The 18,977-nt window shown below is 38.9% G+C and overlaps 1 long non-coding RNA gene across 1 annotated transcript; it reads left to right on the forward strand.

The window, feature by feature from the left end:
* Nucleotides 1–4,275: 4,275 nt before the first annotated feature.
* Nucleotides 4,276–18,643, forward strand: LOC118762254. The gene is made up of 3 exons (XR_004998008.1): nt 4,276–4,492; nt 10,225–10,229; nt 18,633–18,643. It is a non-coding gene; the product is annotated as an uncharacterized LOC118762254 (long non-coding RNA).
* The last annotated feature ends 334 nt before the right edge of the window (nt 18,644–18,977 follow it).

Consider the following 18,977-nt stretch of genomic DNA (forward strand, 5'->3'; position numbering starts at 1 on the left):
ATCCAGCTGTATATTGGATATTTAATGTCCCTTAGACGGTTTCTTAACCTCAAACTCATACAAATATATATCGTCATATTATATCCCTTCAGCAACATCTTTTAAGCACCAAGCGTCGAAGTGCTTCCCTTGAACAAGTTTGCATACATGAGGCTAATAACATCATAAAACTCCTTAAGCAACACTCCTTGTCTGATAATCTCAATTACATACCGAAAGACGTCGCACGGCTCTACCGCAACGTATCATCAGATGAAAGGATGAACATATATGAGCAGAAGACTATAGTGTTTTGTTTCGCGGGTCTTTTTTTTCTCTTCTAGGTTATTTTGCTTGCTTTCAATGAATGGGACATCGAAATCACTTGCAAACGGCTCCTGTTTCCAGAAAAAGAAAGACTTAGCTGCTATTTCTAACATACCTTGCTACCACGTAACAGCTATTTGCGTTCACATCGAAATATTTACCAACTTTTTTTCCTTCCATTTATTTTTTGCTCTTTATGGAAGTCAATATTTTCTCTGTTGACATCCACCTCAGCGAGTTCACGGATCAAGCAGAAACACATCAATCACTGTTCCCTCTTGACAGGACAAAGAAATTTCCCGCTGTCTTTGCAAGCAACAAGCAGGTAGATTCGGTTTCAAATCTAGGCAGGGCCAAACGAGGACCTATAACTTATTTATAATAAGTAGCATTATATCGGAGTAGAAAGAAAGATGGGTTTGAAGTATTGGGTTTGAAGTATTTTTCTAAGTGAAGGGCCAAAGAATTTGTTTTGAAAATAGAGGGATAATTAATATAGATCTTCAAGCACAAATTACATATTTAAAAAATGTGAGAACTTCACAGAATCTTTAGTTGCATAAATTATTCAACGACGTAAAACCTTACATCTTGTGCTGATGAGAAATTCTACAGACAACAACAGGAAAGTAACATCGAAAATTTTGCGTGACTACTAGAATTCAGTTCCATATTTAAGAGATGAGGAATTATATACATTATTTACATTTGACGGATATTTGTCCTCATTTTGTTTTTTGTTAACACAACGTTTCGGCTGATACATCCTCCAGCCTTCTTCAGGTGCCTTGGGGAAATTTCGAACCTGGGTTCTCATTCCCAAGGTATTTTTCGATGCTATCATTATTATTATTATTATTATTCAGGTCACTGCCTGGAATCGAACTCGGAATCTTGAGGTTAGTAGCTCGCGCTCTTAACCATTACGCAATATATGCCCGTGGGCAATTATGGAGTGAATAATAATAATAATAATAAAAATAATAATAATAATAACAATAATAATAATAATAATAATAATAATAAGAAGAAGAAGAAGAAGAAGAAGAAGAAGAAAATCGAAAAATATCTTAGGAATGAGAACCCAGGTTCGAAATTTCCCCAAAACACCTGATGAAAGCTGGAGGGTATATCAGCCGAAACGATGTGTTAACAACAAAGAAGATGAAGACAAATATCCGCCAAATGTAAATAAGGTAAATAATGCAAATAATAAACTACTATGATTGTTGAGAAAGTTTGCTCTTCTCACTGACGTGCATCGTATGGAGTGGAATAGAATCCTGGAAGAATATCACAATTTTCTGTTAGTGTTAAATGTTTATATATAATCAGCTGTTGGCTTCTAATGTTCAGTTTATTATCAACAAGAGCCCTTTCTTGGATTTGTCCAATTAAAACGTAAGGATGCTTTTCCCCATCAATTTGTAGAAATGAAATACCATTATAAAACTCTCCATCAGAATGCTATGACAATATTGCAGTTGTGGCGGGTTATAAAAGTCGTGTTCGACAGAGGATTAATTAAAAAGTTATTTTTGTAAACAGCGATAATCATTCTCTCGGTTTGATTGGAATGCTTGCTGCTAACCATTATGTATTGATGGCAAATTTTTGATATCCAGCTTCGTTCTTTTGCTGTTGAACGCTCCAACACTCCATTGGCAAAATTTGTGAAATCTGAATTTGAAACTCGATTGAATTCCCAAACAGAAACTGCGAAACCAGTTTTCGAAAACATTGACCTCAGACTGAAAATTTTCAATCCACAGTTGATTATTTGAATTAAACTGTTAGTACAAGGGATGATAAATCTCTCTATATATAAAGCTGAAGTTGTCTGTGCGTGTGTGGCAGGTTTGGTAGCCTTCAACTAACACTATCTCCTCCGAGACCCTGCGACGCAAGTTGACTAAAATTGAGAGTATGATAGAAGAAGGCTTGCTCTTGCTTCCGTAGATGAAATAAATTCAAATCGGACCATGTTAACACCAAAAATTATTTACATTAAAAAGATGCTTTTTTCTATGAAAATCCCTAGTTTTTACGATTTTTTTTTACTGCTGTGTCGCTATTTTTCGGTGCATTTCAATCAGAAAAATGTTCACTTAAAGAGAATAACAAGCTACATAATGCAAGATTTTTACTTTTCAAAAATTCCAATTTGAAAGGGTCGAAACAAACCCGAGCAACGCTGTTAGTTCTAAATAAAATCTTGACTTTTAACTCGTTTTTGTATGGATTTTGAAATAATTTTTTTTATCGGATGTTCAAAAGCAACTCAAACTTCAATACATATACTTTCGTAATGTTGCTTGCGATCTGAAAACCTTTCAAGTTTATTTGCTTAAGCTGTTTAAGATCATTAACAAGTGATCACTTGAAACTACGTTGGAACAATTCAAGAAATATGGTATGCAAGTGATGATAATCAATTTAGTCTTTATTAAATGGTGTTTAGAACATAGATTAAGACGAAATGTTTAACGAAAGGTTTGAATTTAGATCATTCTAAATTATGAATTTTGTATCATAGAAGCCGGGTGATCTTAGACAAATTGCTGTCAAAAGGGTTCAATTTCGAAGTCATCCAATTCCAGTGTGGAAACCAAATGGTTCATGTGTGATTTACAGGAATAATAGCAAAGACCAAGTATCTCAATGTGTGGAGGCGCAATGGTCCAGTGGTTAGGGCAGCGGACTCGCAGTCATAGGATTGCGGTTTCGATTCCCAGACCGGGCGTTGTGAGCGAAAACACCTAAAGCTCCACGAGGCTCCGGCAGGGATGGTGGTGATCCCTGCTGTACTCTTTCACCACAACTTTCTCTCACTCTTACTTCCTGCTTCTGTTGTACCTGTATTTCAAAGGGCCGGCCTTGTCACTCTCTGTGTCACGCTGAATATCCCCGAGAACTACGCTAAGGGTATACGTGTCTGTGGAGTGCTCAGCCACTTACACGTTAATTTCACGAGCAGGCTGTTCCGTTGATTCGGATCAACCGGAACCCTCGTCGTCGTAACCGACGGAGTGCTTCCACTTCCATCTCAATGTGGATTCAGTTCGGAAATGGTTTATATTTCTCCGGGCGCAAATAAGAATAACGAGTTTGGGAGCTAAACCCCTTTTCTTTAGATACCACGATGCCAAATTTTATCCATTTTCATGAGATGTCACTAATAGATACTTCTAGAATAGATACTTCTAGAACAGTCAAATGCCGATTTACCTGGAAACAAACCATTCAGTTATTAATATGAAGTATTGAAATTAATGCATGCAAGATAAGGCGGCGAGCTGGCAGAAACGTAAGCACGCCGTTTGAAATGCTTAGCCGTTGTTCGTCTGTGTGAGTTGGAAGTGTTGGTATTATTACTGAAGTGCGTCTAAATAGTAAATGTAATTTCTGTTGACTGTTTCCGTGTTGTTGTCTGTTTTAATTGCTGTATCTGTTAAAATTTGTATAACAGTTTTTGTTTGAAAATTATTGTGTTTTTCTCTGAAAACTATTGTGGTTTCCTCTGTACGGGGAAACACTAATTACTAGCAAAATGCCAAAAAGTTTGTTTTCATTTGACGAGTGTTCGACAGATTTAGAGGCCAAAAAAGTGGGGAAAAAATTATTATTGGAAGATGTTTTGGATTTGTCTGAGAGCGAATTCTTACCACTATCGAGGACTGACGTTGCAGGGAAGAGTGTCGAAGTGAAAAGACTTCAAACGGAGGTGGGTAAACAGAAAAGAAGTTTTGCATCTGCAGCTGGAGACTGAACTCGCCAACTGTCGACGAAGAAAAACGACGTTTTGATGTGCAAGGACATGATAAAAATTCAAGACGGCGTTGTCAAGGTTCAAACCCCAGAAGAGCTTTTATTGACAGAAAAAAACCCAGTTATGTTTAAAACATACTGCCGAAAAGAAATAAAAATCGAGCGAGTAAGCGAGAAGAAAGGAAAAAAATGTCTAAAGCCCACCTGCAGGATATAACATATCTAGCCAGAGGGAAAAAATTCGTTACCATCGAGGTACACCTAAAAACATTGAAACTGCACAATTACACTCAGTAAAATCCTTGGAAACAGAAGATGTAATTTTAATACTAATATACATGGGTGTGAAGACATCCAAAATACGAATACCAAAGGTCCTCCTCAAGTCGACCCTATGTGGTTGATGGCGGCAGTCCTGGTAGAAACAGGCTACCGTTTCAGAAAAGGCAAATTGGACCGGCCACACGGTCCACCTGTTAATTCAAACAGAACGGGTTGTATTAGAACAGCTTCCAGAAAAAAATAGAAGTTGGGGAGAAGTTCCTCAACGTTTTTGTCGAAGGGCGTAACCCCGATGTTTTCAGTGTGGCCAGCTGGGTCATATAAAAAAATACTGTAAGGAAGGCGAGGAGGAATCTGAAGATGAGGAGGAAGAGAAAGAAAAACAAACAGAAGAAAAGAAAGCTACTAGCAAAAGAAAAATGGAAAATGAAAACCAAAACAAGTAGAATCACGACCAAAAGAGAAAAAAACAGCAAAAAGAGTCCAGCCAAAAATAACAAGGAAAGAAGTAGCAGACAGAAGGATTGTGGCACTTCATAGCAAAAATGAGAGAGATAAAAACTAAAAAACCAGTCACCAAGACAGCAGAACTGTCGGACAAATACAAAAATTATGAACTATATGAAATGGATAAAAAGACTCATAATATTTTATTAAATACTTATAGAAAGCCTGTATCGGTAATGAGACAGGATTTTAACCAATCTATTTTCCAAGACTTGTCACCTCCGACCCTGTGTCTAGAAAAGGTGGAGGGTCCCTCTCAACCAGACACCCCAGATTAACAGGTAAATTATGTTTATTCACATTGGTTGTGTAAATGTTCGTGGCCTGATGTCTAGCTGGAAGCAAGGACGCTTCCTAAATGACATCAGGTCAAGAAAATTGGATGTGATTTTTGCAACGGAAACCCTGCTAATGTTACAGAGGTGCCTTGCCCGTTTGGGATAAGCTCGCAAGACATGGTAAGCGTCAGTCTCCGACCCTTCTAAGATGCGGAGGAGATAGAGAAACCGCCCCTCACGCTATTGTCCAGTGTCCGGAGATATCTGAAATGTGGGTTTATGCTGAACACCTGTTGTCCGGCTAATGAAGTGTATGGCTGTCGACTGAGTCAATTATAAAAATTGACCCACTGGAAGTTTTATCAAACGAAGGTAAGAATTGTTTTCTCACTGTTGTAGCAATAGCGAAAAAAGTAGTATGGAAGACTAGGATAAGAGGGATTAAGACAGGCAACTTTATCTCCGGCCACGATTTACGATCATTTTTTACTTTTCATTTGAAAAGGAAAGTGTGGCAGGAAAAGAGGTGTCTGTCGGAGAGTATGTTCAAAAAGAGATGGAAGCATGTTGGACGAGGTTCTGCGTGCAAGGAACCGTGTTAATAGGCTATAAAAGAAAAACAAAAAAGGGTACCAGCATTAGATCGGGGCTTGTGGGGTCGGAGCGTGGTCTGATCATCGCTACATTTGTGTTGTCTCTGTATTGTTAATTTCATTTGATTTTTTAATATTTAATATAATTTTTATATTCATATTTTATGTAAAATCATAGCGTATTCCTGATCCCAATCAGTTGTTTTGTCCATGTCTGTGCTTGGCCTCCTGTGGGCAATAAAGAAATTGGTATTTCGTCTGCCGCTACGTTCTGAGTTCAAATTCCGCCGAGGTAGACTTTGCCTCTCATCCTTTCGGGGTCGATTAAATAAGTACTAGTTACGCACTGGGGTCGATATAATCGACTTAATCCGTTTGTCTGTCCTTGTTTGTCCTCTCTGTGTTTAGCCCCTTGTGGGTAGTAAAGAAATAGGTATTTCGTCTGCCGTTACGTTCTGAGTTCAAATTCCGCCGAGGTCGACTTTGCCTTTCATCCTTTCGGGATCGATAAAATAAGTACCAGTGGGTCAATGCAGTCGACTATGCCCCTCCCCCAAATTTCAGGCCATGTGCCTATAATAGAAAGGGTTAATGCTTGCAAAATTTCACAGCTTTAGCATCACTCCTTCACAGCCAGTCTACGAACTTTTCAGCCTACCCTTGTATATACTAAAACGTTTGGCATCAGTATTAGTTACACATTTTCATTATAATATAGGGGCTTAGCTAGTAAGGAGCCCGGAAAGTTCACCTTACGTGCTTGTCACGAAACTCCTTCTTACAGTGTGAGAACAATTACTACTAAAATACGAATACGAACATGGGTTCACTAGACCTTTGCGAAGGTCAATCAAACATTGTTATTGCTTTTACCGTTAATGTCTGCGCCACCCCCACCAACCTCTCTTTGCAACTTCTAAAATCAGTCTGATATAAAAAGAAGGTGAACGGGTTCACGGCACTCACGAGTGAAACCGGCCATCTGAGTAATACTTACAAAATACATTCCTTTACTTTTTTTTTTCAGCATTACTCCATTATTTAAATGTATGCAGTAAGCATATATATATATATATATTATATATATATATAATATATATATATATATATACATATATACATATATATATATATATATATATATATATATATATATATTTCGCTCCTTCTCTGGCTCTTTCACAGTTCTTTCACTAACCCAACATCAGCTGTCTTCCTATCTAATTATATATTTAAATACACCTTCCCTTTTATTTTTGCTCTCCTTCTCCATCTGTCTGCCAATTACTCTCCCAGACTCTCCTCTCCGCCACCTCTTCTCTCTCTCTCTCTCTCTCTCTCTCTCTCCTTATTTCTTTCTCTCTCATATAACTATCCTACGCAACAAATCAATAAATCAATCACTCTATCTATCCATTTACTTATCAAGTTCAGCCTGTCCCTCTATCAATCAATCTGACTCTCTTTGGCAGTTAAAATATTTACTACCTCATCCCGCTTCTTCACGCAGTTTTATTTCCATTCCATATCGATTCTTTCGCATTTTCCTTTCTTTTCTCCTCTTTCTTATTTCTTCTCTTCTGCCGGAATATTTCCCCTTAAATATCACCACTATTAGACCTTAATTCATTTCTCTTTCTTTCACACATTCCTAATTTTCCGCTCTCCACGTCTCCTCTGTTCCTTAGCCTCCCACCACACCTCTTTCTCATATGTTCCCATATCTCTTCACCCACTTTCTCTTTCTCTCTCTCTCTCTCCCCCCGCAACATTACTCTTCCATTGCTTAATAATTATTCCTTCTTCTTCTTCTTCTTCTTCTTCTCCTTTTTCGCCTACTTCTTCAACAGCAACAACAACAGTAACTACTACTACTACTACCACCACCACAACTACTACTCTACTACTACCACCACCACCGCTACTACTACTACTACTACTACTACCACCACCACCACCACCACCGCTACTACTACTACTACCATTACCACTACTACTACTCTACTACTACTACCACCACCGCTACTACTACTACTACTACTACTACTACCACCACCACCGCTACTACTACTACTACTACTACTACTACTGCTACTACAGTCATGGTGATGTGTTACGCCAAGCATACGCTCTCTTATTCCCGATAATATTCCCGCAACATGGGTCAAAACATCAGAACTTGTTGGCAAAAGGGTGGAGGAGGGTAGCTTCACTGCGTCTGTTGCTGCTGCTGTTGCCGCTACCACTGCTGCTGCTGCTTCTTCTACTACAACTACCACCACCACCACCACCACTACTACTACTCCTTTTATAGCCATTCATCTTGGTAAATGTAGGGTAAATCTATGTTCCCATTAGGCTAAGTACGTAGTCCTATATTGAATTAATTAGTTCCTGTACTCTGCGGAATATTATCTCATATTTTTCCTATACACCACACGCTGATAAATTCAAGGAATCACTTGATAAACAGTCTGACGTGCGTGCGTGCGTGCGTGCGTGCGTGCGTGCGTGCGTGCGTGCGTGGTTCTGGATTCCCACACGAAGTGAGAGAGACTCAAATTGAAATTACGATGCGTTAGTAATACGACTCGTACACTTTCAGTTGGGGTTATAGCTTCAAATATTGGCACAAGGCCAGCGATTTCAGGGAAGTGGGCTGCTGGTCGATTACATCGACGACCCCGAAAGGATGAAAGGCAAAGGTGACCTCAGCGGAGATTGAACTCAGAACGCCCCCACCCTCCAAAAATGGACGAAAAGCCGCTAAGAATTTTTCCCCGTATGCTAACGATTCTGCTAGCTCGGCGCCTTTTAAGTGGTATTAATGATGGTATCAAAGACAGCAAGTCTGGAGGAGGTGTAAGTTGCTTACTTCAAGCCCAGTGTATAACTGGTATTTAATTGATCGCCCCCGAATCGAAGAAAAGCAAAGTGGATCTTGGTGTAATTTGGACACAAAATGTAAACACGGATGAAATACCACTAAACATTTTTACCGGCATGCTTACGATTCTCCCATCGCGCCTTATGTGTGTGTGTATGTGTGTTTTATGAAGTGACGGCTCGTGTATAGGAACTGCGGAACTGCAGCACCCCCTATTTCCTCTCGATATTATCGATAACATTCAATATAATGAGTCTCTTTTTCTTTATTTCTTTCTTTATACTTGTACATTATATAATCCTTAAGCTTAATATTAGTAGGCATCCCCTAGTTTATGAAAAATACAAAAATCCTTGTATAGAACTTTGCACTTCCCAGTTCCAGCGACACGGTGTTTGGCTGTTGTGCGTATACTCACATGTCTGAGATAGGAAGCTGCATGCTAGGAAGAGAGAGCACTGGGATTTACACAGTGCCGACCCTCGTGCGCTGGTGAAAGGTAGTATTTCTTTTTGACTCCGCGTGTGTTGTACTTAAAAACATGTTTATATTCTTGAATGTGATGAAGTGTAGAATTAGATCATTATCCTGCTTCTAGCCACTGTGTTACTGCCAGGATCTGAAAAATAAAACAGATTTTCCTCCCTTATTTTGTGATTTAGGAGGGATTTTTGAAAAACAAGGGGGAATTCGCGGCGGTGTTCAGTGAGCAAATTAAACACACTTCTTGACAGTGGCTAAAACACAAACCAGTCAAGTTTATGTACTCTCTTTTACTCTTTTACTTGTTTCAGTCATTTGGAGCACCGCTTTTAGGCGAGGAAATCAACCCCAGTACTTATTCTTTGTAAGCCGAGTACTTATTCTATCGGTTCTCTTTGCCGAACCGATAAGTTACGGGGACGTAAACACACCAGCATCGGTTGTCAAGCGATGCTGGAGGGGGGGGAACAAACACAGACTCAAACATATACATACACACATATATATACGACGGGCTTCTTTCAGTTTCCGTCTACCAACTCCACTCACAAGGCTTTGGTCTGCCCGAGGCTATAGTAGAAGACACTTGCCCAAGGTGTCACGCAGTGGGACTGAACCCGGAACCTTGTGGTTGGTAAGCAAGCTACTTACCACACAGCCACTACTGCGCCTTGTTTGTTTCCTTTTACACAATATTAAAACAACGGCTTAAAATTTTCTGAAGCAGCACCCCAAAACTAATTTTTATCTACGAGCCGCCACTGGTGTTGTGATTAACAGAAATATGCATTGCTGTCTGTGAGTACTTTTAACAGTATCCATTCTGATGCAAGCATTCTGGCAAGTTCTCAGGTGTAGGAATATCTCCTCATTCACCTCTCTGTCACATATCTTGGAAAGGATTGTAGTTCCTCCCTTTCCTTCTGGTGAAGTAATAAAAAAAAATAGAAGTACCTATCGTCTTTAAAATAGGGGATCACACGTTTATACCTATTTCTTTACTACCCACAAGGGTCTAAACACAGGGGGGACAAACAAGGACAGACAAACGGATTAAGTCGATTACATCGACCCCAGTGCGTAACTGGTACTTAATTTATCGACCCCGAAATGATGAAAGGCAAAGTCGACCTCGGCGGAATTTGAACTCAGAACGTAACGGCAGACGAAATACCAATAAGCATTTCCCCCAGCGTGCTAACGATTCTGCCAGCTCGCCGCCTTTCACACGTTTATACCACATGCATATGTGAAGATGCGTGGTGTATTGGTTATGGTACTCAGCTTGCGATGGTAAGTTTTTGAGTTCGATATTCAGCGACGCGTTTTGTCCTTGAGTAAAACACTTTTTTTCACGTCGATCTAGTTTGTTCAGCTGACAAAAATGAGTTGTACCTGTAATTCAACCGGCCAACCTCGTCACATTCTGTGACACGCTGAATCTCCCTAAGAACTACGTGTACTTGTATCTGTGGAATACTCAGTCACTTGAATGTTGATTTTTCAGAGCAGGCTGTTCTGTTGATCGAATCAACTGGAACACTCGTCCTCATAATCGATGGACAGCCAGGCTAAGCCTAGTCGAGCCAAGCCAAGCCAAGCCAAGCCAAGCCACTGCATACATACGGTCAGTATACTCCGCCGCTAAATGACTATAGCTAAAACATTGATCAGACAGTGACGTTCTGCTTTGCTTAAACTAAAATCGAAGGACGCCCTACATTTCCTCCTACGTCTTGTTTTGATCACATCTATCTAACATAGATAATTTCGTTAAAACTATTTGCATCAGGTGTCAAGGGAGGCCTTTAGAAAAAGTTATTGAGTGCTACCCGCTCCTCTAGTGACCAACCTGTTCAAATAGGGCTGACCATAGTTTCTCTATAATCATTGCAGTTATATTTTGATTTCTACTTAAAATTTTTAGCTTTTAAACCCGCTCAAATACTCTGTCTGTTTAATGTTTAAGCCAACCAGATTCAATTTCTCATTGGTGGTGTGTATAATAGGAGTGGCTGTGTGGTAAGTAGCTTGCTTACCAGCCACATGGTTCCGGGTTCAGTCCCACTGCGTGGCACCTTGGGCAAGTGTCTTCTACTATAGCCTCGGGCGGACCAAAGGCCAGCAATTTCGAAGGAAGGGATATGTCAATTACATCGCCCCCAGTATTCAGGTGGTACTTATGTTATCGACTTGTGTTGTGGAGGCATATGGCCTAGTCTATAAATTAAGTACCAGTTGCGCACTGGCGTCAATGTAACAGACTTAATCCCTTTGTCTGTCCTTGATTGTCCATTCTATGTTTAGCCCCTTGTGGGCAATAGAGAAATAATTTGTGTTATCGATCCCGGCGGCATTTGAACTCAGAACGCAAAGACAGGCGAAATGACGTCTTGGAATACATTCCTGTCGTTCATGTTTTCGTGTTCTGGCAGATTCTATATTTCTTTTGCTACAAGGAAAAACAAATAACAGAGAAGTAAAAACAACAGCAAAAACAAAAGAACGCCTCATGGATTGACAGCTGATCAATCAACTCCAAGTGATGGAAGAATGAAAGTATTGAAAATAGGTTAGAAATCAAGATTTGGGGGGGGGGGGGTTCTTTGGTGTGTTTGTTGTTTTTTTTTCTCCACGTTCTTTTATTTTTTTAGCAGTTTGGCAATAATTTGATGTAAGATCGTGTGTTGAAACTGTAAAAAGGGTTGCTGTGTGCTCGAAACAAAGTAATAAAAATATTTGAGTTACTCAAGAAGCACGTGCGCGGGCCCAAGCGCACAAACGCACACATACACACTTGTACACACACACACATACACACTTGTACACACACACACATACACACACACACACACGTACACTCACACACTTGCTCACACACTCACAATCACACCCTCGCACACGTACACACACACATTCGCACACACACACACACACTAGCTCACACACTCACACTCACACATACACATACACACACACTCGCACACACACTCCCTCGTACACACACTCGCACATACACACACACACAAGTACACACACACACACACATTCACACACACACCCACACACATATACGTACATACACACGCACACATAATCACACATACACACTCAGTCACACACACATACACACACTCGCTCACACACACACACTCTTACATGCGCTCTGGGCTTGATTTACACTTTAGTCGCTTTCCATTCCGTTAAAAAACCGATTGGAATCGGCCGGCCACATCTTATATTTTCTATTCTGTTCATAAAATAAAATCGAGAACCAATATCAATGATTTTGCGACCATTACTGAATAATTCATTTCAATATTCAATGGGCGTGGGTGTGTGGTAAGAAGCTTGCTTACCAACCACATGGTTCCGGGTTCAGTCCCGCTGCGTGGCACATAGATAATTTCGTTAAAACTATTTGCATCAGGTGTCAAGGGAGGCCTTATCTTCTACTATAGCCTCGGCCCAACCAAAGCCTTGTGAGTGGATTTGGTATTCGGAAACTGAAAGAGGCCCGTTGTATATATATTTACAATGGAATAATTACTGTGAAGCATTGTATAGAATATATTGTATAAAGGATCGTGGATAAGACCAAAACAATGCAAGGTAGATGCAAGGTAAATCACAAGAAAACAAATATGTGAATTAATGTAGTCTTACTTTGTATTCAATATTTCGGGGTTATCGCCCCATCCTCAAGAAATTGAATACAAGGTAAGTCTAAAGTCTACATTAATTCACATATTTATTTTCTTGCAATTTACCTTGCATTTGCTTCGCATTGTTCTGGCCTTACCCACGATCTTGTAGAATAAGTACTAGGCTTACAAAAAAATTAGTCCTGGTGTCGATTTGTTCGACTAAGGGCGGAGCTCCAGCATGGCCGCAGTCAAATAATTGAAACAAGTAAAAGAATTAAAGAATTCTATATTAGTAAAGCGGCAAGCTGGCAGAATAGTTAGCACGCCGGGCGAAAGGCTTAGCGGTATTTCGCCTGCCGCTACGTTCTGAGTTCAAATTCCGCCGAGGTCGACTTTGCCTTTCATCATTTCGGGGTCGATTAGATATGTACCAGTTACGCACTAGGGTCGATATAATCGACTTAATCCGTTTGTCTGTCCTTGTTTGTCCTCTCTGTGTTTAGCCCCTTGTGGGTAGTAAAGAAATAGAAATAGGTATTTCGTCTGCCGCTACGTTTAGCCCCTTGTGGGTAGTAAAGAAATAGGTATTTCGTCTGTTTTTACGTTCTGAGTTCAAATTCTGCTGAGGTCAACTTTGCCTTTTATCCTTTCGGGGTCAATAAATTAAGTACCAGTTGCGTACTGGTTCGATCTCATCGACTGCCCCACTCCCCAAAGATTCTGCCTAGAGTAGAAAAAAATTACTAAGATAATTACGGAGATGTACTTGCATTGCAAGTGACCTGATCTGGGATCGTGTGCTGAAACAAAAACAACTGCAGTGTGGAAGGTGTTTATAAACCATAAAAAATCACAACACACCCATGAAAACCGTGCTCACGGAATTTTGTCAGTGAACAGGTCGTGGTCTGAAAAAGGACGAAAATATTTTGACAAATTAAATTTAAATGTTGAAGTGAATCTACTAAAATAATTATTTGTTTGAAATAACGTTGCAAAATCAAGCGGACATTAACTCATGATTTGTAATAGGACAGGGGAAACCCCTAAAGTGACAGATTATTGTATCTCTCTGTGCATGTTTTGAACACTACGTAATCGTTCAAACTGAGAGGTCTATTTAAGAGTAGATTTCAAATTGTTTCACATGTTACCCATCCAGTGAAGGGCAACACTGCTCTTCTGGAAACGCAGCGAAGTTTCAAAATTGGGAGAAACACCTCTGTTTCACAATATCCTCTGCCTTCTGTCTCTCAACCCTGCACTCTCTCTTTCTCTCTCTGTCCCTCCCTCCCGCCCTCTCTCTCTCTCTCACACACGCACACCCTCTCGGTCGCCCTTATTCAACCGCAGAAATTTGTGTCGTTTACGTAAGTCCTTATACATTTTAACATCAAATCTCACCAGAAGTTTGGCTCTGATTTTCGTCCTTATGGGTTTGGTAAAATAAATTCATCGGATTACATAAGTGTGTTTGTGTGTGTGTGTGTGTGTGTGTGCGTGTGTGTGTGTGTGCGTGCGTGTATGTGTGTATGTATGTATGTATGTATGTATGTATGTATGTATGTGCGTATGTATGTATGTATGTGTATGTATGTATGTATGTATGTATGTATGCGCGTACCCTCAAACACGCAAAATAACGCGTTCGCATACAAGTAAACACACGTACTTATGTTCCGAGGTGAAGGCCACATTTGTACATATTAGGATTATTCATAGATGATATAACTTTATTGTGCTGGTTTCTGCAAACATAGGCATGGTCAGATACTGCTACTATATATATATATATATATATATATATATGTGTGTGTGTGTGTTTGTGTGTGTGTGTGTTGTGTGTGTGTGTGTATACATATATATACACATACATACATACATACATACATACATACATATATGTGGAAGCGCAATGGCCCAGTTGTTAGGGCAACAGATTCGCAAACCATGCGTTGTGAGTGTTTATTGAGCGAAAAGACCTAAAGCTCCACGAGGCTCCAGCAGTGGGTGGTGGCGAACCCTGCTGTACTCTTTCACCACAACTTTCTCTCACTCTTTCTTCCTGTTTCTGTTGTACCTGTATTTTCAAAGGGCCAGCCTTGTCATACACTGTGTTACGCTGAATCTCCCCGAGGACTACGTTATGGGTACACGTGTCTGTGGAGTGCTCAGCCACTTGCACGTTGATCTTATTAACTGGAGCCCACGTCGTCGTAACCGACGGAGTGCCACATGCGTACATACATAATACATACATACATACATACATATATATATATATATATATATATATTTAAAAAAAATTTTTTTTTTTATTTGTTTCAGTAAATTGACTGTGGACATGCTGGAGTTCCGCCTTTATTTGAGCAAATCGTCCCCAGGACTTATTCTCTGTAAGCCTAGTACTTATTCTATCGGTCTCTCTTGCCGAACCGCTAAGTTACGAGGACGTGAACACACCAGCATTGGTTGTCAAGCGATGTTGGGGGACAAACACAGACACACACACACATATATATATACGACGGGCTTCTTTCAGTTTCCATCTACCAAAATCCACTCACAAGGCTTTGGTCGACCCGAGGCTATTGTAGAAGACACTTGCTCAAGGTGCCACGCAGTGGGACTGAACCTGGAATCATGTGGTTAGTAATCAACTTACTTACCACGCAGCCACTACATATATATATATATATGTGTGTGTGTGTGTATATATATATATATATTTACACACACACTGGCACACATATATGTGTAATGCCACATTAACTCTGTCACATGACTTAGCAACTAATATTATTTTATTTATTAATATACTGTTTTTTTTGTATTTATTTATGTTTGTTTTATTTCCTCTTTTGTTTCATAGGCTGGCTGTTAGTAGTACAGAGGGAGAAAAAAAATCATTATGATCGTGGTAGCCAGGCAATTGCATTTATTATCGTTGTATTTGTAGTTTCTTCCCTGAAAACAAGCTTTTCTTGACTTTATAGCCAGTATTTAAAAACATTTGTGTTGTCTGGCGTTGACAAAGAAAAGAGAGTGAGAGCGAAAGACAGAGAGAGAGAGAGAGAGAGTGAGAGAGAGAGGGGGAGAACAGATAGAGGCAGACGATAAAAAGAAAAAAGGAGAGAATGTGTGATAACTGTTACGTGAGACAGAAGGAAAGAGTAAAAGAAAGAAAGAACAAAAACGACCTTAGAAATAATAGGAGTGGTGATGTTGGCGGTTGCTGGTTGGTGGTCGGTATGGTTGTTTGGATTTTTTGGTGATATTGATTGGCGCTGGTGATCGTGAGGGTATCGATAATGGTGATGATGGCTACCTGTGGTAGTCATGTTGCTGCTAATGTAGATATGAATGATGATGATGATGATAATGATGATGGAGGTGGTGGTGGTGATAAAGGCGGTGGCGGTGGCGGTGGAGGTGCAGTAATTGTTATTTGCGATGATGTGTGTTCGGTGCTACACCAAGTAGCAGACAGTCAAGTTTGATTCAATACTTTACTGCATTTTTACCGCCCTCCACTCCTTCAACAGTTAAAACACTCTCACCATTCCTCTCTTACTTTCACTTTCGTTTTCACAAACTATCTGTACTACTATCTTCCTTTCACCGGTTTTTCTTTCTCTTTCTCCTGCTTTCGCTTTTCGTTTCTCTCTTTCTTTCTTCCTTTCTTTCCTTCCTTCCTTCTTTCTTTCTTTCCTTCTTTCTTTCTTTCGTTCTTTCTTTCTTTCTTTCTCTCCACCCCTCTCTCTCTCCCGTTCTCTCTCAGTTCATCGTTCATTTTCATTCTCTTTTATTCTTGTTTTGAAACGTTTTCATTTTCCTTCTCATTCAACTTTGCGTTTTACCATTTGCTTCTAAATATAGCTACATGGTGCATAACCAGTTCGTGTGTATGTATGTATGTGTATGTATGCATGTAAGTATGTATTTATATATATATTCATATACATACATATATATTTTTATGTAAGTATTTGTATGTATGTATTATATGTACATATATATTCCACATATAAACATATTACACGGGTGTATATATGCAAATATATATATATATTAATATAAATGAGTTCATGTGTATAATCATACATATTCATACATATAGAAATATAAAATGATATAGAGGTATCTATGTATGTATATATCTATGTGTGTATGTATGTATACATGCATGTATGCGTGCGTGCATGCATGTACGTTTGTCCACTCTAGTTCAAAGTTTCAAAAATACATTCATAAATTCTATGCATGTGTGCATGAGTATGTGTATGCGTATATATAAATATATATATATATATAGCTGTATGTATACGTATATATGTATGTGTGTATATCTATACATTCACATATATATACATAGCATATATATGGGTGTGATGATGATGATATGATGATGATGATTCTGATGATGACGATGATGGTATATCTATGTATGTATGTATATATGGATGGGTGGGTTGACGGGTGCGCAACTGTGCATGTCTGTCTGTCAGTCTGTCTACGTCTTTTATTTCTCTTTCTGTTACTTTCCTATTATTCCTTGTTTCAAGTTCCATTTTGTTTCTCTTTGTTTTATATTCTCTCCTCGTGTTCTCTTACATTCACTACACAATCAAAGTATATACATACACATATATTAATATATATATATATATATATATATATATATATAATATATGAGAAAAGGATATATACAAAATGTTTACGTATGTATATATATAATATGTATATATATATGTGTGTGTGAGTGTATGTATTACATTATATTGTATAAATATAGGTGCAGGAGTGTCTTTGTGGTAAGTAGCTTGCTTACCAACCACATGGTTCCAGGTTCAGTCTCACTGCGTGGCACCTTGGGAAAGGGCCTTCTACTGTAGCCTCAGGCTGACCAAAAGAGTTGTGAGGGGATTCGGTTGAACGACACTGAAAGAAGCCCGTCGTGTATATATACCTATATATATATATGTATGATAAAGGCGGCGAGCTGGCAGAGTGGTTAGCGCGCCGGGCGACCTGCGAAGAGCCGTATTTCGTCTGTCGTTACGTTCCGATTCAAATTCCGCGAGTCGACTTTTTGCCTTTCATCCTTTCGGAGTCGATAAATTAAGTACCAGTTACGCACTGGGTCGATGTAATCGACTTAATCCCTTTGTCTGTCCTGGTTTGTCCCCTCTGTGTTTACCCCTTGTGGTAGTAAAGAAATATATATATATATGTATATATATATATATATATATGTATATATATAATAATATATATATATACACATACAGATATATGCATATATACATACATATATGTACATACCTACGTATATATGTATATATACATGCATGTATGGGTACAGGACATCAAAAAAAAACGTAGACAATGAGAAACGAAAACATAAAAACAAAAGTATAGAAAACGAACTTTTTATCGAACGACGAAAAAAAACCGAAAACAGAGAAACTAGACAGGCAACATAGAAAATATTCCCCTTCTTCAGTTGTCCCCTGTTTTGAAGGTAAGGACAAGATGTGACTTCATTAAAACAGTCCTTCCTGCAATGCAAATTAAATAAAATTTGGGATTTTTTGCGGAAGGTGAAAGTGGTAACTAAAACAGGACAGTGAGAACAAGACAGTAAAAACAAACGGTGGGGGCTGTTATGTATGTATGTGTGTGTGTACATATATATATATATATATACATACACACACATATATGTAATATACTTTATACATATATATATATACATACATATATGTGTGTATACATATATGAGAGCAGACGTTAAATGATGATGATGATGATGATGATATAGGATATATAGAAATATATGCAGACAGACAGACTGACAGAAAGACAGATATGTAAATAGGGAGATAGATGGATAGATAGACAAGCAGAGAGAGATAGATAAACAGACAGACTGATAGATGGATAGATAGACAGATAGATTGATAGAAGGATAGGGAGATAGAGAGATAGATAGATTGATTGATAGATAGATTGATTGATTGATTGATAGATAGATAGAAAGATAGATAGATAGGGATATTAGTTGAATATACACATGAGAATTCATAAATACAGACATAAATCCATGCATAATTGACCATTCATGCAAACATAAATACATACATACATGTATATACATACATATATATATATATATATATATATATGTATGTATATAGCAAGTTGACATGAGCCTCACAAGGCA

Source organism: Octopus sinensis, linkage group LG2, assembly GCF_006345805.1.
Source record: "Octopus sinensis linkage group LG2, ASM634580v1, whole genome shotgun sequence".
NCBI lineage: Eukaryota > Metazoa > Mollusca > Cephalopoda > Octopoda > Octopodidae > Octopus > Octopus sinensis.